The 22627-nt window shown below is 45.3% G+C and overlaps 1 protein-coding gene and 1 long non-coding RNA gene across 2 annotated transcripts in view; both read left to right on the top strand.

Moving 5' to 3' along the window:
* The window catches only part of LOC119385134 (uncharacterized), a 332809-nt gene that overhangs the window by 30821 nt on the left and 279361 nt on the right, over window positions 1-22627 (top strand). The window lies entirely within an intron of this gene.
* Window positions 14507-22627, top strand: part of LOC125757678 (uncharacterized) — a 97258-nt gene continuing 89137 nt past the window's right edge. Inside the window, exon 1 of the long non-coding RNA XR_007415428.1 lies at window positions 14507-14738. This is a non-coding gene — a long non-coding RNA (uncharacterized LOC125757678). The remainder of the gene's footprint in view (window positions 14739-22627) is intronic.

The following is a 22627-nucleotide window of genomic DNA, read 5'->3' as shown; positions in this document are numbered from 1 at the left end:
TTTAATGTGGGACCCTTTGTTCATATAAATGTTGTATAGATCCTGATGCGTAATATTTTTTTAGCACTCTGTTTTAAGTGTTTTCAAACAAGGAAGTGCCATATTTTTGTGCATATAACGTGCACACAAAATACTAACTGCCAGAAACAATTTTGTGATGTGGATTAGAAGGTGTCGTTTTATGGTTATGCCGAGTACATTATTGTAAGGCCTTGTTGACGTGCAAAAGTTTGTATACGAATTTGGTTGTGCACTGCTTTGAAGCTGCTTTGGTTAGTGCAGCTATGCAGCTGTTTGCTCAGTGCGGGCATTTATGTAGAATATGGAGATGTTTTCCACGCTTCCCTTATTATTATTGGTTTAGGATGCAGATTAGATACAGTGGTGGGTTGTTGATACTAGTCTATATCTACATTAAAACAGGAGTGTTGTACACTTTTGTTGTTTTGCTTTGTTTCTCATTACAGGTACAGCACTCACTGAAGAGGACAGACGAGTCCATTCTAACTCTAAACAGGGCCATTTCGATGGAGCCCAAAAACCCACTGTGCAAGTTTCAACGAGCTACCATCTTTTTCTCGGTGGATCGCTACCAGGAGGCACTCAAAGAGCTGGATGAGCTGAAGCAGCTTGTGCCCAAGGAGTCACTAGTGTACTTCCTTAGTGGAAAGGTAAAACTGTTGTCCTATGAAGGTGTCCTTTTACAAACCTGATGACAATCTGTTTCTAGGGATAACTTTTTTTTTTCGTGGTTTGTCAGTGGTTACCTCGAACTTTTGTCAGCGTTGAGAGGGAATATCTGTTGTGGCTTTAACAGTTGATCAAAAACCTTAGCCCAGCCCCCCTTTGCCACACACGTGCTGGCCTCCCCATCTCTTACGGTGCACTCACCTCTAATCAAACCCCCTCACTTGCTGGCATGTGCGAAGACGGTGAAGCTAGTGCACGCAGGAATGCGTAGTACTGGACGGGTCATAAGGCAGTAAATTAAAGAACGACTCTCTGTGGTTTGACCTTTGTTGTAATCGAACGAATTTTTTGGTCCTTCTCGAATTCGCAGTGACAAGACTTAACTGTACAGTAATCCTTCGTTATAATGAAGTCAGCGGGAAAGCGAAAGAATTTGTTATAATGGTATTTCAATATAAGAGACCACTCGACAAAAGCCAGAGCAGTGAAGCTTTAATTGTGCCACAATTGCGAGGAAGTCAAAACACAATATATTCAGTGAAGCAAAACCTTATTCAGGTGCAAAAAGGGCAGTGAGCTTTGGCTGTTTCAAGTTCTTTCCGAGTGCTAGCAACCCCTGCTCCAACTTGACCAAGCATTGCATGAGGTCATGGTTGCCGCCCATGCATTAAACTTTATTTCGCAGCAGGCATAGGTGCTCCCGCGTCTGCACCATAGTTAGCACTTCCCGTCTCTCCTCATTCTCGTCGGGGCCACCAACAATGTCAATTATCTCCGCATTCATCACTGGGGCGACCACAGGAGCAGCAGCGTCAGCCAATGCGAACATCTCGAAATTGCCTTCTATCTCCTGGCCAGCAATTTTATGAACAGCCTCATACAGATCGCTGCAAATCCGGTCATTGTCGGGCTCGCTGACGATGGCGTGGGATAAGCCAGCGTGCGCGCAACGCAGTTGGCGACCTTCGAAGGTGTGAGTTCTTTCCATGAAAAGCTCAGCAAGTTTATTGCACCAAGCAAATCAATGTTGTACCTCTTGCTGGCGCCATGCGCTGTGACCATGCACTGCAAACGAGCCTCACAGTGCAGCTTCTGGGTGGTCTCAATGATGTCCTGATCCATCAGTTGTAGTATCGCAGTTGTGTTTGCAGGCAAAACTTCTGAAGCGATCCCCTTGGGGTTGTCGATGTCGCCCTACGGTGTGCTGTTTGATTTTTCGGACTCCGGCTGGCCGATCGAGTGTGACGTTGAACGCCATGACAAGCTGTCAGCAGTGTTAGAGTGTACTAGAATATTCTAGTAGACTCTAGCAATGTTTACACTATTTTCGCTAGATTGCCAGCATTGAAATGTTGCACTGGCTATAGCTGGAGATCGTGCCAGTGTCAAAATCCACGCAGAAATTACTGATCTCGAAGGCTATGTTTGTTGGCTACACGTAACGGTAACCTTATGGCTTTAGCCAGTCAAGTATCCATTGAACTACCACTGCCAAACAGCAGGCCAAGCCAAACTAAGATTGGAATCGGCACGGTGCGGTGTTTGAGGTGAATGACAGTGTGTACGGGTACGATGCAAATCCTAACTCGGACATAGAGAGTATGACAACACGAGGGCTGCAGCATCAACTAGCCCAACGTCATTCCCTTTTGGCATTTGAGGGTTTGCATTGTCAGATGCTAGGCCTGATCTGCACCCCGAGGTTTGTGTCTCGCTCCCTTGGTTGTTCCAACGCCGCCTGTTCCATGTGTGCCGTCGAAACTAAAGAAACACGGCAACTACAAGGCCCTGACGATGGTGAAAAAAGCCGCAATTATTCGCCAGGTGGAAAACGGCCGACCTCAATCCAAAGTTGCATGGTAGTTTTCGCTGAGTTGGGCGATGAGATCATCTGTCAGCTACTCGAACCAGTGCGTGTGGACAGTGACTGCCGAGATGACGCGCCTCCCAAATCACAGCCATCAAATGCGAATTTAGGGTAAGCCGTTGCAGTGCTATTGCCGACCCACAGGGGTGGCCAAACATTGGCTGAAATACAGGCCGACCCGGTTGCACGTAAGTGTGCATGTGTACAGACGCGCATTGACAGGTTTTTTCCGACCGCTGGGCCAATAAAGGTGCTTTTTTCTGGTGAATCCTTTTTTTTTTCGAACTCCCGATTATTCAGAGTTTTCGGCGGTTCCCGCCGAGTCCGAATAAACGGTTGGCGACTGTGTCTGCCTTCATCGCTTCGCAGAACGCTACAAGAGTCTCACACTGGAAAGTGCCGCAAATGTCGTGGCTTGAGTCTGAGGTTGCGTTTGTTGCGCTAAAAAATGATTAATTGCTCATTGTGGGTACATAGTGCAATCATGAACACTGACCACTTTTGCAGTAGGGGCTCTGCATGATCACTGAGCGATCTTTTTTCCAGAGGCGTGTAGCTATGATGTTTGCAAAAGTTTTTCAGCGCCCCGTTGTTGACGAAACTGCTAATTCTATTGTTTGGGTGTACTGTTTGAGTGTTGGTGACCGTCGCGTCCACGCCATTGACAAATATCTAGGAACAAAATTCAGTGACTCTAGCACACATTTGGACCATTTATCTAAAGTCATATGTCGTGTTTCAGCACCAGAAGAACTTTTTTAAGCGCTAAAACTTTGCTCAAGCGCACCCCATGAAATACTGCGGCGCATGTCAGCCCACGATCTTTTAGCCAGTTTTCGGCATCCAAGAGACCGCGGTTTTCTGGTGTCGCAAAGCACCAGAAAAGCTTTATTTTGGTGCAGATGCTATAACAGGTGAGACCAGCGATGCAATTACAGTTGAAACCCGTAATAACGAAATCGGCGGGGAAAGCACAAAATTTCGCTCTTGCGGGAATTTCGTTGGCGCGAGAATGCGGCAGAAAAGACACGAAATTTACAAAAAACACATTTTATTTCCAAAAGTCAGTAAGTTTGCTCTGGCGGGCCTTACCATGCAGCAATTTCATGCCTCTCGATCGGGAATCTCGTATGCCACGGTACAAAGTTCGCTCCATGCACTGGTCAGTGACGGCGGCACCGCACTGTCACCAGTACCGTCATCAAGTGCGCCTACAGGCGAACCTTCTTCCGGCTCCACTGGATGAGTGCGGATCAGCGCAGAATCGTGGACAGCGAGCTGCACGCAACGCCGAATTCTTTGGCGATGTCCATTTTTTTCCTGTCCTTTTCCACCTCACTCATGATTGCAGCCTTATGTTCCAACGTGATGAACTTCCGCTTTTTCGTTGGAGGCGGCATCTTCGTAGGCAGCGAAATCGGACGAAGCAATCGCAACACACACTTCACGTTGCGCACCAAGGTACCAAGCAAACGCTCCACATGCGACCATGTGCGCGCAAAGCCGACAAAGCCAAGCGCAGAGCCAAGCCAACGAACGAAACTCCATGAGGAATGTGGATTTGGCTACGTAGTCCGCGATAACGAGCAGGTGTTTCGGCAAGCCATCATCATAATCATTGTTGCCAGCTTTATGTTTTTTTGTGAACAATGATGGCGGCTGCTTCTAAAGTGCGTTGTAGCGATAGTTTTGCACAATTTAAGTGTAGCATGAATGCATTTCAGCATTTTTCGAATGTCGTTAATGTTGCAAGAGTAGATTATTTGCGCACTCGTGTTTCAAAAATTTCGTTATTGAGGGACTGCGGTATAAATATCTTTCGTAGTCGCGAGTTACGAAATGCATTGACTCCTATGGGCCGGTGCTCCGAAAATATTTCGTTGCGGTGAGAATTTCGTTCCCTCGGGATTTCGTTATCGCGGGTTTTGACTGTATGACTGAGATTAATGGTTCGGGCGAGCTGCGCCATGGAATTTGACAGCTGCTGTTCGCTTCGCAGTAAATAATAGCTGGGAGCATTCAACACTCGCTTGGTACTCATTACTAGGCGGTTGTCAGTCATGGGCTTGGTACTCTAGTAGCATGTTCTGTGCCTGCATGAGGCTAGTTCGTTGGCATTAATTTGACACTGCATGCCCAAAAGAGTTGTCACCCCTCAGCAACGCCTCACTCGCCACTTCTTTCTAAGCGGGTCAAGCTCTTCCTGCGCTTTAAGTAATGGGACTTAATATGTACGCGTTTTAGTCGGGACCGGAAGAAATTTTAAATAAACCGATATTTTGAGTAAAAGCGACTTCATTACAACAAGGGATTACTGTAGTAAGGTGCATCAGTCGTGTAAAACAAAATATGCATATTTTAAGCTTATTTGAAATTTCTGTGCATATTTGACTGTTCTAAGATATCAAGAAAATTGGCGATTAATCGACAGGCTTCTCCAATGCCATGTGAAACTTGGCAAAATTTAATCGTTTTTAGCCCATGAATGTGGCATTTGCTCAGAAGTTTATGGTAGCACTGTCCCTCATGCCAATTATAGAGTGTAGCAGGTCGACTTTAGATTATTGTAATTAAGTGCCTACCAGCACAACGGCCAAACATGTGAGTGATTTACTTCTATTCCGTGTCTTGCAAAAATGTTGGGCAAGTTTTTTCAAAATGGGTGCGATTTGATATTGTTGTAACTGATTTTAAGGTTCTGCTACATCTTCACATTCAGCAGTCGGACTTCCAAGCGCAATTCTTTAGGGGGACACTGCTCTTCAAAATTTTTCCTTCTTGGTCGATTTTGATAAAACTTGCGGAATTTATGTATATTTGTGTGCTGATATCAAATATGCAATTATTTTTCTACTATAATGTGTGGTTTTTAAAATATGGAACACTTCAGATGCCTTCTTGGGAGCAAGATTTGTCCTAAACCACCAGTTACAAAGTAAACTGCCATATCACAATACAACTGTATGCACTAGTACAAAAATGAATGTTCTGAACCCATTTGAACAAAAGTTGTGGTATGTTGAACATTCATGAGTGTGTTGATGGTAAGCTGGGATTTCACTCACGGAAGTTCAACGTAGCATAACTTCTGTTCATATGGGTTTAGAACATCCATTTCTGTACTACTGCATAGAAATCCAATTCTACATTATTGAGATATGCTGATTTACTTTGTAATTCTATCAGTCTAGCAAAAAATCTTGCTCCCAAGAAGGCACATGAAATGTTCTGTATTCTAAAAACTACATATTGCATAAGAAAAATAATTACATATTTGAAATCAGCACACAACGGTACATAAACTTGGCTAGTTTCATCAAAATTGATCAAGAAGTAAAAAAAAAAAAGTTTTAAGGCACCATGACCCCCCTCAGAGGACCCCCGACACCAAAATTGAAACCTCAAGATGTTTGTGTTGCTTGCTTGTCCTGTATACGTGGACACTTCTGCCCGAATATTAGTGGCGAACGTTAACTTTTAAAATGTTGTAATTTGGTTTTAAAGTAAGCGTGAGTGCTCATCTGAGTTGGCGGCACCTTGCGACATCGCCTCTAGTATGATGTAGATGAAGGCCCCGTGTGACGTTCCACAAGAAAAGCGAGTATTGTCAACGTCACAGGAGATTCGCAGAGCGCACAGTGCCACAAAGGGCACCCGATGAGGGCTATGTTCCTCACCCCTCTCACTCTGTTTTCAGGCTGCTCTCAAGCTGGTTTTGGCTGCTTACGCCAAGAATGCTTTTCTTTTTCCTGAGGGGACACACTCTTAACAGGCTTAACTCGTACCGAAGCGCCCGCATCGTTTCATTCTTTGTAGAAGGGTACGCAGTTGGGCTGGTTGGTTCATGATTACGGATGAAAAACAGCGCTAAAAAGACGGGACAAGAAAGGCGCCGTGGCCTCGTTTCATTCTTTATCGCGCGCGGGACCCCAATTTGAATACTGCGCTGTCAACATCGCCAAAGCTTGAGCGCACGTGCTCTTAGCCGCTCCCCTGCTTGGGGCAATAGTTGCTTACAATTTTAGGCGGGTATTTTGAAGTGACACTAAAATTGGTCACAATTAGTGATGCTGGCATTAATTATACAATTATGGCATTAATTCAATTTCAGCATTTCCAGACGCAAGCCTACAAATTACAGTAAAAAAGTCTCAAACAAAAATTTCTCTGTCAAGGGTCCTTTAAAAACAGAGACTGGATGTCGTTTTCGTCCATGATGTCAAGTTCTAGACGTGCCTTGTACGCAGGTTCACAAAAAGTTGGGCAACACCCACCTAGCCCTAATGAACTTCTCATGGGCCATGGATTTGGACCCTAAGGGTGCCAACAACCAGATCAAGGAGTCCATCGACAAGCGCTTCAGCCACGATGAAGAAGACATTGCTGCTGTTCAAACAGCTGTGTAAGTGCAGTTTTTCTCTTCTTTTTCCTTCATTTTTCGGACCTTTGAATTCACTCTAGCTATTTCACCCACCGCGGTGGTCTGGCAGTTATGGTGCCAGACTGCTGACCAGAAGGTAGCAGGATCGAATCCGGGTGCGGTGGCGGCTGAATTTCAATGGAGGTAAAATGCTAGAGGCCCGTGTGCTTAGATTTAGGCGCACGTTAACCCCTTGAGGGTCGAATTTTTTCGCGAAATCCAGTCCAAAAATGTGTAATTTTTTTATTGCTGAAATAAATTCTTCAGACAATTCTATTTAAGAAAAAAATTGTCTAAAAATTTTTTTCGTGACCGTAAAGTGACAAAAAAATCGTTTTTGTTGTTGTATACACATGGTTTATTCGTAGTAAAATCAAGCAAAATCCCCCCAAAAAAACTTAACAGTTTTTTATAAATAAACATTATGCGTTGTATTAAACATAGTTCACAGACATACAAAAATAAGCGCACCAGAGTACTTTTCCGGTTAAAAATGTTCGTGTACTAACACTAAAAAACTTTTCAGCGTGTGATAGTCTTTGAAGCATGGCTCGCCGCGCACGATTTTCAGATGTCGCTCCTTGATTGTCATCGGAATCTGAACTCATCAAAAAATCCTCGTCTAAGAAACTGCAATCCAATGAATCAGATTCTCATTCGGCACTTGGGGAATAGTCCGCATCAGAAAAATCGCTGCTCGACTCACCGGCAGCAGATTCCATATCGTAAACAAACTGCATCCGTGAGCGTACGGAAGAAACCTCTATGGTTGTGCGCCCGTCCGGAAAGCAAAACGAGTGAAAAAGCTACAGTAATCCTTCGTCTTATCGCCAACAAGACGTTGTTAATTTTTCCGAGACCCCAAAACAGGAAACGCAATCACGGCGGCGTCGTTTGTGTAACTTAGCGCCGCACGGAAACAGATGTAATCGCACCCCGGGGAGCAATAAACGAGAAAGTAACAAGCGGTCACCCTTTGATGGATTAGGAACCAAACAGCCATCAGCTTAGCGGGCGCAAGAAGCGAAAAGCGCCCGAAGGACGAAACCGAAACCAGCCGGACCGCGTGCACGCGATCTGATGGGCAACTGAAAGCCGTCGCGCCTCTTTGGAAAGCAAAAAAAAAAAAAAACGGAGAGACATCGGCGCATTAAAAAATTTCCATGTATTCCCGAAGCGTGGCAGCACATTTAAAGCAAGAGAAATCATCGAAGAAGGCGCGCGTTTGAAACCAACCAACCGCGCGGCGGGCGTGCTCGGTTGCGCAAGCGATAGCCGGCGCGCCGTTTTGCGAAGCATAAAAAAAGCAACAAGGGAGAGACATCGGCGCATGAAAACAATTCCACGTATTCCCGAAGTGTGGCAGCACGTGCAAAGCAAGAGAAATTATCGAAAAAGGCGCGCACTTTAAACCAGCTGCACCGCGAACGCGCTCGGATGGCCGAGCGATAGCCGGCGCGCCGTTTTGGGAAGCGAAAAAAAGTATAACGGAGAGGCATCGATGCATGAAAAAAATTCCACGTATTCCCGAAGTGTGGCAGCACAGGCCAAGCAAGAGAAATGATCGAAAAAGGCGCACGTTTTAAAAATAAATGCTATGCCGTACATGTACGACGAAAACCCTTTGGTACCAGGAAGCTTCTGCCGTACATGTACGGCGAAAACCCTCAAGGGGTTAAAGAACCCCACGTAGTTGAAATTTCCGGAGCCCTCCACTACGGCGTCTCATAACCATATTGAGGTTTTGGGACGTAAAACTGCAAGAGGTATTACCGTATAAACGTGTGTAAGGGGCCGCACCCCGTTTTTTCGAAGTGCATATTCTAAAAAAAAAAATCCGTGTAAGGGCCGCACCCACACTTTCCTCAACCAATACGTTTTCAAAATGCGTGCACGTAAGCTTCTAGGCGTAGTCGATAGATGGCGCAAGGAAACGCAACCATCATCATCGTCACCAGAGTATATATATATATTTTTGGATTTTATTTGTGTTAAGATGTTGGTGAAGTGGGCTAAAAATTTTAACTTTTTTAACTAAAGGTTAAAGCAGGATTTTATCTTTAGCTTCTCATATCTCTATACAAACGCGCTATCGGTGCTATCCATATCAACATTAGCATCACCAACTTTGGCATGGCATTTGCATTGTTCGGTTTGTGCAGTTCAGCCAGCCATTTGCTGTAGTTTTCTGCACTGTTCGATGACCTTCGTGCTAGCTTGTTTTCTACACGGCGTTCACGTTTTGGCAAGATGGGCAAATACCTGAATAGCTACACTGCTGGCTATAAGTTGAAGGTGATTGAGTATGCTCTCGAGCATGGGAAACGTGCCGCCGGCAGAAAATTCGACGTTGACGAGAAGTGTGTTCGACGTTGGTGTGCTCAAAAAGAAGCCTTGCGAAACACCAACAGCACTAAGCACACTTTCTGAGGAGAGCAGTGCAAGTTTCCCGATTTGGAAGAAGACTTGCTCCGCTATGTGACTGAAGTGCGGAATGATGGCCTTGCACTCACAACGGACATGCTGCGTGTGAAGGGACTAGCCTTGGCGACTGTACTTGGGTGGATCCTATCTGCGTGGAGCTCGGTGTCGACGGACCTTGTGTTTCGAAGTTTTAAAGTCGCCGGGATATCTAACAGCTTGGATGGCACGGAAGATGACTGCTTGTGGGGTGACGGCGCTTCGCAGCACACCATCTCATCTCGGACTCCAAGTCTGAGGACTCGCCGAGTGACGACGATTGAGCACGTATGTCGCAAGAAATGTCGTATACTGCAATAAACGCTCTTCGTTCGCTAACTGGTGCGTTTTTACTTAAAAAAAAAAAAGTCGCGTGTATGGGCCGCACCCTAAAAATTGGCCCTCATTTCTTGAAAAAAAATGCGGCCCTTATACGCGTTTATACGGTATTACTTTAGCTGTTTCAGTTGCGCTATGGTGAGTGATGAGTGAAGGACACAGGAGAGAGTCCACTGGTCATGGAGGCGTGATGGTCCTACACTCGGTGTGCACTTCGCCTTTATGAAAAGAAACTTGTGAGCGTGTGCAACCTGTACTTACGTTGCCACCTACAAGTGAATTGCAATGTCTGAACAGGTGCTACAGCCAGCAGTTAATGACCAAAAAAACTAATACCAACCACATTTTGCACTGCCGCGTAATTTGTGCTCCCCTAAAATATCCCCTTGGCTTCTGAAGAAAAAAAAAAGAACATTATATATATACTCTATTCTCCTCATCTACGCTTCCTGTCCTGCCCGGCAGCGGCCAAAGCATGTCGACGCTTTGGGATAAAGGTGTTGCTGCTACTTTGGCATGTGTGCCATGTGCCCTTGATTCTCCACATTTTTTTTTTTTTGCTTATTTTGCGAGCCCTTCTTTCATTCTCATTACCGTGTCATGCAAGCGGTTATAGAGGCAGTGTGCTTCATCCTCTTTTCACTAGTTTCTTCAGAATTGTTCGAGTGCGAGTATTAGTTGCATCATCAAATTTTGCTCTTGCAGCGGTTGACGACTCTGGGAGCATCGAGTCCAACCCCATAGACCCGGAATCATCGCACGGGAGCTCTGTAGCAGACCTGAACGACATGCACCTCCAGTCAATGGAAAGTGACGAAGGATTCTAGTGCCATACATGCCGGCAGTTAGGCGTGAGAAACTGCGCTGTGCATTGCTTTTTGGCAATGTCTGCAAGAGACTTCGGTGTGTGAATATTTTGAGCAAATGAGACGAGACCGGGCGGTTTTACCAAGAAACTGTAACCGTTGCGCTGTAATGCACATGATTTTGTGAAGGGCCTCGTCCTGTGAATTCAGTTGATCTTGGTTCTCTAGGAGTCTTTCTCTCACATGGGCATGACTTTGTTTTAATTAAGTTGTTTCGGTTGGTTGCATCTTTTTTTTGGTGTGCATGTACCTGTGTGTGTGCGTGTTTGCGTGCAATGTTCCCCAATTTCCTCTGTGTGCGTTTCGAAAGAGCCAGGTGTAATATTTGCTCACACCCTCGCACAGTTCGGCATTTGTCGTGCAGGCAATGCCATAATGTATGCGTAGCACGGTACAGTTTCGTGGAATTTTCCCGATGCATTTGATTTTTTTTTTCTCCTGAAAAGGCAAAACAACAAAGGGACACGTTGAACTCGGAGGGGACTTATCCTGTATGGACGGAATAGTGAGGTTTAAAATGAGACACGTGCTTTTAGTCTGACACTTTCACAAAAGATGCAAAGTTTTGTATCTGGTTTGGGGACACTGCTCTTAAAAATTTTTCTTTATTTCTTGATCGATTTTGATGAAACTAGGCGACTTTATGTATATCTGTCTGCTGATTTCAAATATGCAATTACTTTTCTAGTATGTTGGGTAGTTTTTAAAATAGAAATTTTTTATGTGCACATTGGGGAGCAAAATGTTTTCTAAATTGAAAGAGTTACAAAGTAAATCAGCATATCACAATAAACTGGAATCAGAACTGAGTGCAATGCAACAAAAATGGATGTCCTAAACCCATTTCAACAAAAGTTATTTTATGTTGAACGTTCACCACTGAGTCAATTTCAAGCTGAGATTTCACTCGTGAATGTTCAACGTATTGTAACTTTTGTACCAATGGGTTTAGAACATCCATTTTTGTTGCATTGCACTCAGTTCTGATTCCACATTATTGTGATCAGCTGATTTACTTTGTAACTCTCTCAGTTTAGAAAAATTTTGCTCCCCAATGGGCACATCAAATATTTTATATTCTAAAAACTGCACTTTACACTAGACAAATAATTTATATTTGAAATCAACACACAAATGTACATAAACTCAGGGAGTTTCATCAAAATCGATAAGAAATAAACTTTTTTTCAAGTGCCATGTCCCCCCTTAAGTTTGTCCTTTGGAGGCTTCAGCCTTAGAAATCTACAACCTGACATTGCCATAAAAAAGGAACTCTTACAGTGCCGTATGGCCCACGTATTGAATAGTTCCATGTGACCATGTGTTTTGTATATGAACTCTTGTAAAAGTCAGATTACTGGATAAAAGCGTTGCAGCGCAGGTAAGATTATATTGTAGGGGTCGTGGCCACTCAGACTTTGTATGATAAATTTCACGCCTCTGTAAATTGCTTTGTGTCGCAAAAGTGAAAAGCTAAGATAGGCCACGTGTCATAGTCCTCAAGTGGACGCTTAAATACATGCTAAACCTTGTACACTTTGCATACACAGCGCAAGTGTGTTCACATTTTCCTGGAAATGCTTAACCACGAGCAAACGCATTAGATGAAGGCTGTAATAATTGCCAACACTCCAGTGCCCCCCTCTGCTTTTGCGTGACAGGTCTATCTGTGTACATACATCGGCAACAAAGCAGAGTTTTACTGCGGGATGTGTTTATTGTTCTGCTGACTCGCACCGATGTGGCCATCATTTCCTTTTAGACATTTCTTGGCACATTCTAACGAAAGAAATGCAAATTCCGTACCTTGGTAGATGCAAGTATTGGAACGGCTGAATTGACCATAGACGTCTAGTAAATTTCTGCATGCACCTTTATGAAGTGACAGTGTTTCCAGCATTTTTCGAAGCCTTCTTGTGCTTTTTGTTTGTACTAATTGGTTTGGCTTTGTAAAGTTGCTTATTATTGAGCACTGCAAGCATTTCTTATTTTCTAAAGCTGCCATTAGATGCCGGTAGTCCTGAATGAAGCTGTCATGAAATCTCCGAGAAGTTTGCCCATGTGCTTATGTGCTTTACGTAGACAGGCTTGTGGGGTAATTCGAACCAAAGTACAGTGCTGGAAGCAAGTGTGTTGTTGTTGCATGCTACGACACTCTGGTTTGAACAAAAGCAGGCTCTAGTTCAGCACTAGCAGTGGGACGTGCATCATCCTAATTAGTTATTTTGTCAACACGTTATCGTTAACGGAATACTGTCATCAGTAAAGAAATTAGGAATTACACGAAAGTACTGGAAACATTGTTTTGCATGATAAAGATTACAAATAAAAGATCCCATGGGCATTTCACTGGTTAAAAAAGTTCACTAGAATGTAGCTTGTGGTATTCGCATTTGCCTACTTGGGCTCTGCCTTGTCACACTGTCATCTAGCTCAATATAGAATTGAAGGGTCGGTGCTGGCCAGTCATAGTTCAACAATGCTCCATATTGTCGTACTACTCAACCTGCTTATGCTGCCGTTTTATGGGATGCCTCCTCAGCACACTGTAAAAAAGTATTGCTGCATATTCGTATCTACTATTTCCGACGTCGATCCGAGCATTCTTGCATAGCTTCCATGCGCAGAGGGGTCCCACTGTTAAAGAGAACACGTGGGCACGGGTCACATGCAACCTTTTGTCCACATGTGTTTTGGAAGGCCTGGGCTACGTAATTGCAAACCACACTGCGTACGTGCATTGGCTGTGTAGGTGACCTCAACAGCCAATCTCTCTGCGTAGACCATCTTGCAGCCCTATTTAAATGGTGCCATACATTCTTTAAAAGGCATGTTATCTATAGTCGGATACAACTTAAGAAGTCAGGAGAGGCCCCGCCCAGACAACCGAAGCATAGCAGCTGATTGCCTCTACGACTAAAGAAATAGTCCTGCTCATGCACGCGCTGATTTTTTCCGAAGGCGGAGCCACCAGCCATCCCACTCATGACGTCAGTCCCGAGTGCGCGCCCATTGGTGCAGGCTTGTGTTCATCCGCCTTTTAGGACGAAATCCTGCTGACTTCTAAAGTTGTATCCGACTGTAATGTCATGTAAAAAGACAACTTCATTGGATGTAGGCTTAAGCAACCAACCGATCTTTTTCGAGGGAGATGTTTAAAGCCAGCCAGCTTTAACGTAAGGTTATCTTCTCTACCAATGCTTGTATGTAGTATGATTTGTCAATGTGCCACTTGGTGTCACTTCAGACAATGCACAGCGGGTACTCCCTCCAGTCTGTGCGCCTGCTTACAGTGTCAACAATGCTCCTCCTTCATGCTGCAACTGGAGCTTTGGCAGTTTGGGCCAGCCATGCGCATGTTTGCGTTAGCAGTAAGCTGCTTTCCACATAGTAACGTCTTTTTACTAGTACTCGGCTGCTATCTGGCAACAACTGCAAAAGAAAGCGCAGTTAATTTAACGTATGCTTGGAAAGTGATATAATTGGAATGTGAGCTAACGAAACTCCCGAGTTTGTGTGCATTTATACTTGCATTGCGAGGCTGACACCTATTGGTCGTCACTTTACTGCCAGTAGATGCAGTTAGTGTTGCATTGTTTCTTCACATTTTTCCAAATTTTGAAACTTCTTACTTTCAAAATGGAAAGCTTTGAAAATGTTCATGTGAAGCTGCACAAGTGTTCTGTGGTTTTATGCTTTTCTCATAAATGGGCAGGAAGGTGTTTTGAAGGCAAGTTTTTTTTTTAGGAGACTGAAGTAATTTTAGAGTGGCTAAATAACGGTGACTGTATAGCACGTGTTAGTGTGGGGAAAATAGTGCCCCCTTTCCTTCGCCATGATGCAATGTGCGAATTGAAATTTACATAGGATATATTGTATAGCTAGTGTACATATATTTTTGCAGGTCATCACTTTTTTTTTTCTTCTCATTAATTGTTGTTTCGAAAGACATTCAGAGTGTGCATTCTGTTGGCAACCTAAGTTCTTTTCTCACATAATTGTCGCTTGAATTGTTGATGTTTTTACAATTCCTTGAGACATGCCTCGTTTATTTTTCTCTGCATATTGTTTTACTTGATTTAGGAAATGAAGTCAGGTTTTTTATGTTTGCTAGGATGCATATATTTTTATCTGTATATAAGCTTAATAAAAACTGTAGTAAAAGCCAAGCCTTATGTCGTTTGTCGCAGGGTTTTGTGGTAGCTTTCAGTGCTAAATGTGGAAATCATTTAACAACATCCAAAAGTGTGCATTGGTTGGCATACACCTTGTGCATTGTCATTGGGTAAGAATGGCTGGTTCTGACATTTCTAGTTCTTAGACAATGACCAATGGCATCTTCAACAAGTCACACGGTCCCTTATACATTTGCTTGAGACGACTTCAAGGCGAAAGCCATCCTCTTCTTATTTTTCTTCTCACTCAATTGTATTGATCCCCCGAAAGCTTGCTGCACCCAACGCGGTTTTGCACTGCCTCCGAGATCGGAAGCATTGGAAGCTTTTTTGCACCTTCCGTGGTTTTGCAGTGCCTCCGGGATTGGCCCACCTTTGACCAAGCGAAGATGTCATGTGATGACGTCACAAATTTTGGCGACCTATAACGTCATGGTGACGTCATCACATGACGTGACGTCACACATCGATCGTGTTGATGCTGATGGTTACTTTTCGCGTTTGATGAGTCATCTAAGGCTTTCGCCGTAAAGTCGCACTGGAGCGCCTTGGTGCGCAGTCTCGACCTATCATGGTAGCTTTGACAAATCGCACCGCCCAGGCGCCCCGGTGCGATTTGTCAAAGATGGCTTAAGTATCGAGCCTTGCGCTACATCATTGACTGCGGACGCCGTCCCTTCTCCCCAAGGAAAAAGGAGAGAGAAAACATCGCGCATCAGGCCTTCAGATAGGGTGGACCGAGTTTCGCAGCTGTCTGGCTACACTGGACAGCTGCTTCGCATCTAAAACGATTCCCCGTTTTAGATGCGAAGCAGCTTATGGCGGAGTTTAATCCGGTGTGCGGCGTGGCCACTTTTACTGCACATGCGCATCCTCCTCCTCTCCTACGCTCCCCCCCACTCTCGCGTGCCTCATTCTCTCCTGCGCAACGCCGCGATGAGCGGCAGCGCATGCGCGTCCCCTCCCCCCTCTCCTCTCCTATGCTACCCCCTCTCGCGCGCCTGTCGACCGCGTTCCCCGCTCGCCCTTTGAGAATTAACGGCCAGGCTAGAGGGAAGACTCGACACGCCTAGCGTTCCTCTTCGCGTTCCACGACGCTTTAGATGGATGGATGCAGCTTACGGCGAGGGACTTCGCCCCAGCTTAAGGTAGGTCACCACCTTCAAAAACGAATTAAAGAAAAAATTTTTGAATACGGCATTTTCAAGCTCCTTGCCTATTCAAGAATATTTAGCAAAAAGAATTGTGTAGTTATCCTGAGCCGTTCGAATGCTATGACCGTTTTTCCAACACCTCTAAGACGTATTCGTAACCGAAACTGAAGGTTTCTGATTCCACAACACCTGCCATGTCGTCATAAATGTTTTTCCTTATAATATTACATAATGCTAAGTGTCTAAGTACATTCTAAAGCTTGTGGGGCATGATGTTTTCGATTTATTTGAAAATTTCCACTATACGGTGGCGGCACTCTGTTGTTTAGGTTGTGCTCGTTTTCGCTCGGCTGTCTGTGCTTTTTCTTACATGAATTCGGGCTCTTGGACTTGGTTGTGGCCTTTCAAGGAGAAAGTTTATAGTACTCATGAAATATGGCAAAGTATAGGGAAAAAAAAGAAGGATCAACGCAAGTTATGGAATCAATACAGCAAGCGTGGACCCGCTGTGGCGCTCATAGATGAGTCAGCTGGAGACGCAAAATGAGCTAGAAAAAATATATTTGCTTCAGCTCGCTCAAAAGGAGAATGCGCCACTTTTAGAGGAGGTCCCAAGCTATGATCCTGGAGAATTTCAGACATAATTAATGTTTCTTTATTATATATACATTCGACTGAAATCTTTAAAGCCATTTTTCTCAAAACATGATTTTTCGCATCCTACACTTACGCAAACAGTGATAACTTTCCTTCTGATTAACATTTTTACATAAAATTTCGCATACTATCTCTTTACAGTTTGAGTTGTGCATTCAAGCATAATTATTGAAAATGAGCTGTAACTTTTTGCACTATGGCCAATTGTGTGCAAAACAAACCTGTCAAATATAAACTTTTTCCTTCTTTTTACGATAACGCGCCTTAGATTAGAGATGGGGTGATCGTGGAGGTTAGATGCACAGGACAGTGTCCTCTCTACGTACCTGCCAAGTCGCGTTTCAATCGCACAATCCATTTTATAGTTATGACTGTTGGCGCAACATGCATATTTTGGCAGATTTTGATTTTTATAAATTTTGTCTTTTACATTTTTAGCAGTTTCATCAATCTAAAGTTTAAATTTACCTAAGCCCTACAAGCGAAAACCATAATTATAACTTTTGGACTGCAAGTGCAATTTTTTTTTCTCGAAGGTGGTGACCTACCTTAAGAACCTGGCGAGCCAGCTCCTAAAAAAATTACACGATCTCTTGCTCCAGCGAACCATCTCCCCGCTGCTTCGCATCCACACATGGTTCCCTTTAGTGGGAGATGGTGTAATTTTTTTTTTTGGATGCGCAACGGGCGTTAGGAAATGAGAACGAAATATTGGGGTACCCCTTTTAGAGCCGCCCCTGTTAGACATAAAATAAATAGCGAAGCAAGGCAGTTCAGCAATAAGAGACGTCGCCCGCACTGCCATCTGCGGAGATCAAAAACGCGAGATTCCACTTGGCTAGTTCTGGACATAAGGTTCGAAAGTGGCTTCGTCCTGACATTGGATCCACTAATTCTAGGATGTTTTGTCGTCATAGCAATTATATAGGCACTCGGGACACATTTTTGCCTTCAACGTCATGGTCCGTATAAAGTCCAGATCGATAACATCGCCCCGCGCGTCGTATATTCTACATGCGAGCGAAAGCTTGCGAAACCTGCAGACGTACGCAGCTCAAGCAGAGATGAAACGCGCCGTCGGTCGAAGGAGCATGAAGGGGTACTGGTGGGGGGGAGGGGGCTGCGTCGCTCGGGCAGCAAGTGCGAACTTTGACCATAAGGGAGCGGTCGCGCGCGCTATCTCGACTGAGGTCAGTAGACGGCTCATACCCTTGTACGTGCTGGTGCTCTCACCGCTTCGCGTTGAGGCGACAGCCAGCACGAAAACCGCTTCGCTTCCTGGAGCGGCCGTATTTTCTTACGCCAGCGTTTTATAGCTCCGCGATATCGGATCCTAAAGGAACTAGCTGCGACAGCTTTACTTCGTACAACATTCCAATTCGTTGCTATCGCTTTCATTGCTTCACCCCTGCGGCTAGTCGCAATACTTTTCGATGGTATATTAGTGCTTGCACGGCATGTATGAAGGAAAAAGACTATATAGAAGGGAGCGTCACGTAATTCCACTAGGTTCCGCCATGGTTGGGCTAGAGGGTAGGCGCGACGAGCATGGAAACTAAGGAACGCGTGCGTCTACCCTCGAGCCAGGCCGTGCCCAAAGTCCTTGTATTACGCAAACTTTGTTGCGTACACCGTAGACGCTAGCGCTGTATAATGCTGTGCCGCCGCTTAGACAGCTTTCGCCAAGCTCCGTGCACCTTGCATCTGCATCGTCGACTGCTGAAGATCTCGCATGTCAGGTCAATGGCACCTTGGGCACGAGAAACGTGAAATTGATAGCGCAAGACATTTCAGCGCTTTACGTACAGACTAGGAGCCGTACCACTGCATGGAATGAAAAATAGAGCATCTTTCATGAGTGCAAACTTATCTTTTTCTCCGTCTCTCTCTTATGAAAACAACCTTTAGCGGGAAGCTGTAATTTATAGAACCAAACGGGGGGCTAGGGGTGCCTGACCCTGCGTTGTGTTTCTATAATTCGCATGTTTACCTTTCGGTCACTCCCACGATAAGCAACGTTACTCAAGAAAGCCGCTTGCGAAACATGCCGTGTTTTCAAACAGCTGCTATTCAAATTTTCAAATTGAGAGGCTGAACAGCAGCAGAAAAGGGTCGTGTGGTCAGCGTGGCCCTCTGCCCAACGCAAACTAGTTTTAAGGGGAAAGTCTCATCAAACGCAAAAAGTGACCGTCCGCGTCAACACGAGTGATGCAAAAAAATTGTTGTGATGACGTCACAGGTCGCGAAAGTTTGTGACGTCACTACGACGTCGCATGATGACGTCGGTACGCCCGTGTATGCGGTTGTAACAATATATTCGAGTGTAGTGACAGATAAACCAATTGACTGAATCGATGAACTGTTCGGTTGATACTTAAAAAAAAGAAAGAGAAAATAAAACAGCGGGGTCCCAATATGTAGTTTTCTTTTTTCTTTTTTGTTAATGTGTAAGACGTGGCAGTGCTGATGCTTCACAGCATAACAGCCGGAAAGTAGCTTTAAAGTGTGCATGTATGAAACGTGAAAGCGGAAAACGCTTAGGTAAAGAACGAGCGTTTCTGTTCCCACACTCGGCCGTTATCCGGTACACAGTATCCGGTACCCATCCTCGTGGATACAGAAGGCTTAGCGGCCCGGCTAAGCAGCCAAACTACGCCTTAGTTTAAAACAGTTGCATGTAATGCGTGTCTCGATTATTTGTTTCCTGTTCACGTTTCATTTCAATGGTTATGGTGTGTTTACTTAACAAGTATGCGCGCTCTGCGTACTGGGCAGTTAGGCTTTTTCACATAGCGACCGTGTCAACGGTGAAGCGAGCTTTACAGTAGCTGATGTTTGAGTGAAGGGATAAGCTGATAAACAATTCAAGAATGAATGGTCGAAAGAAGTGGTCAGCGCTTACGCGGATGTGGGAAAGCTAGATATTACGACTGGGTTGGACGTTTAGCTATCAATAACCTAGATGCGTATGCCGCTACGAAATCTCTTTAAATCGCTTCGCCGTTTCCGGCATCTTGATTGATCGCCATTTGCAGCCTGCTTCACATTTTTAGCCCTTTCCACGAAATTGTTTAAGTCGTATTTGCTTGCTTGTATTTCACACACAATTCACGTGTTACATGCAATGCGATTATCAATTTCGAGTTTACAAATGGGCTTTAGCAGAGAGATATTTCGTCTTACCTTCGGCATGTGTACCGGCATGTTTATACATACTAGTAGATATATTAACGCTGTGAACAGTTGTTAGAACTATGTCATCGGAGACTGGCCACAAGGGGAGCCGAGTTACCGATTCGTTTGTATACAGGACTTGAAAGGTTTCAGTGGCGCCTAATTATGCCATGAATTGAAGCGCCGTAGACTACCTACCTCAGCGCGATCCGGTAGCTATGAAAACGAGTCATTGTTATGCTGCGGTATGAATCAGCGATCCAGTGTGCCGAATCAATACCGTAATTGTTTGAAAATTCGGCACTGAGTACACTTCGAAACGCATCAAAGCAACTCTACTCATTTCCACAAAAAACACGCCGAGCACCAAGTTTCTCGAGCACTCGCGTCTGGCAACAATGGTCAGTCAGCCGCGGCTAAAACCAGAGTCTCCTCGCGACTCGCGAGCCAATAAGCCCACACTGTCCTCGTGACGTCACGTCCCCATGGCGACGCCTAGCGTTGACGCCGCCGGCCGCCAAATTATCGATCCGTTCGGCGTCCCTTCGGGAGGCGCTCTCTCGCAACGAGGCGCTTCTGTGTGTTACCGACAATCGGCAGCGAAAATTGCGCAGATTTAGTTTTGTTTTGCTCCGTTTCAGCCCGGCTGGTGACTCGATCGTCCGTCGGCAAGCCTAAAAAATCTGCGCCGCTCGTACGACAGCGGAACGCCCGGTGCGGCCACCATGTTAAACGTGTTTGTTCGCGTTATATCTCGCACGCTCCTGCGTACCCGGTGAAACGAGGGGACTTTCCTTCGACTCCTGCTGCTCGGGGGGCCACAGGGAAAGAACAAAAAGGAGGAAGCCTCGGCGCATTGATTACAATAGGCACTCGAACAGGAGCGGCGATGAAGCTTCGCGCTCTCGCAGCATAGCTTCCACCAGGACGACAGCCCTCGATCAAGGCCGTCGACGAATGTAAGTATGGTGTTCTGCTGACTGTGCGAATTCGCCGTGTGCGCGCGCTGATACGGCCGCTTTTAATGCGGACGCAAGCTGTGACTCACCCAGCGCCGCTTCAATATGGAGGCTCTATTATAGCGCCGGATCGCCGACTCACCCACGCACAGCGCTTGTTCGCTTCGAACGTGACCAGCGCAATCAAAACGTCGGCCGCGCTTGGGTGTTCCGAGTTTAGGACTTCCCATTCTTACGTTGTCTTCAGAGCGTGTTCTTTGGGTTGGCGATGACGCCATACTTTGAGAAGTGCACGCCACCGAATTCGCGCACTGTCTACAGGAAGCCATGATTTTGGCGTGGTTACCGGTACAGTGACTTTAAGGCGCATACTTAGTTTTCTCGGTCGTAATATGGGACAGTTGCTTTGCCAGATTAGGAGTGCTGCTACTTGCAGAAAACAAACGTGGGCACTGCGAGGTCTTTGTCGCACAATGTTTTGTAACGACTGTCAGTATAGCAGGTGCCAATCCGACGTCAGCGGGCCGGTGTGACGGGCGTACTTTATACGTTGTTCTTGATATATTTGACGATTTGTGACACTGTGCAGAGCGGTCGTGTTTCTTTCTTTGTTTACTTACCTTCGCAGCTTACGCTTTGCATTTAACACCATGTGACGATTCATCAGCTTTAAACGGCGCTTGAAGCTGTGTGCGCAGTCGTGGATGCTGCAACACTGTCATATGTGGTAGCCTGCTTGGTTCATTACGAAAAAAACTTGTCTCTTCAGATATTCTTTTTTTCTTTTTGCCACGTGCAGCAAGATGTCTAACTACTGAATGATGTACCACATGTTAAATACGAAACACTCAGGTTATATGTAACTGCTCGGAAAAATAATCCAGTACCGTATTCGCGCCTCTTGAACACTGTTAACGTGGTTCCGTATCGGGAATTCAACTAAGTCTTCTTCATTCTCATTTGGCGGGCTTAATTGAAGTATAGGCATTTATGCAGTTCAGGAGCTTTATCAAATTTTTGCATTATATTATATTGCTTTTCTCTTAGCGCGCAAGTTTTCAGGCGTGGCTCGCGTCAAAACAAGCCAACTTTGTGTTTATGTTTCTCTAGTCTGCATTCGTCATGCAACAAACAAAAAGTGATAGAAGCTAAACATTCGCTAGTTCGGTTCTTCTAATAAACCGCCATAGCCGGCCTTTGACAGCCTGTGCAGCGACTTGGATTAGGTGTCCTAATGTCAGAAGTGTTTGTACGGTTCCTGCTTTGACTCAACGCTGACCAGTTGTGCTCCTGTATAGCTGCTTCTGTCGTGATTACTATATGTTGTTATAATCATTCAAGCACTGCGGGTGGACACACGCACGCGACGTGCGTAAACAAAAGAAAGAAAAACAAACCGTCCAATATCTGCGCGTCCGCTGTCCTGCATGCCAGAAAGGAACCTAGAAAAAAAGTATAAAGGGGGAGATGGGATTTGCGAGCACTCGAAGCTGGCAGGGAAAACGGGGATAGAGTGAACAAAAAGGAGGCGCGACAGAATCCAGGCCGAAACAAGGTACTGCCGGAGGCATTTATGTGGAACCGAAAAAGGGGTTAGCAGGGAAGGGGGAAGGGAGGGGGGAGGGAAAGCAGCTGACAAGGTGACCAGACGTAACCTTGAATCGGAATGAGTCTGCGTACCAATCGATGGCTCCGCGGTGCAGAGAGACGATCCTCTGGCCGTGGCATGCACGGCCGGTCAGGCTATCTGCACGCACTCACGCCACGAAATTCGCGTGTCGCAGCATTGGCCGGGTCTGTTTTCCTGCAATCTCGGACTGTGCACACGTCTCGCATCCCGTTGCCGCGGGGTAAGCTCTCACGTCG

This window comes from Rhipicephalus sanguineus, chromosome 3, assembly GCF_013339695.2.
Source record: "Rhipicephalus sanguineus isolate Rsan-2018 chromosome 3, BIME_Rsan_1.4, whole genome shotgun sequence".
NCBI classification, from domain to species: Eukaryota; Metazoa; Arthropoda; class Arachnida; order Ixodida; family Ixodidae; genus Rhipicephalus; species Rhipicephalus sanguineus.
This window is presented reverse-complemented; position numbering and strand designations above follow the sequence as displayed.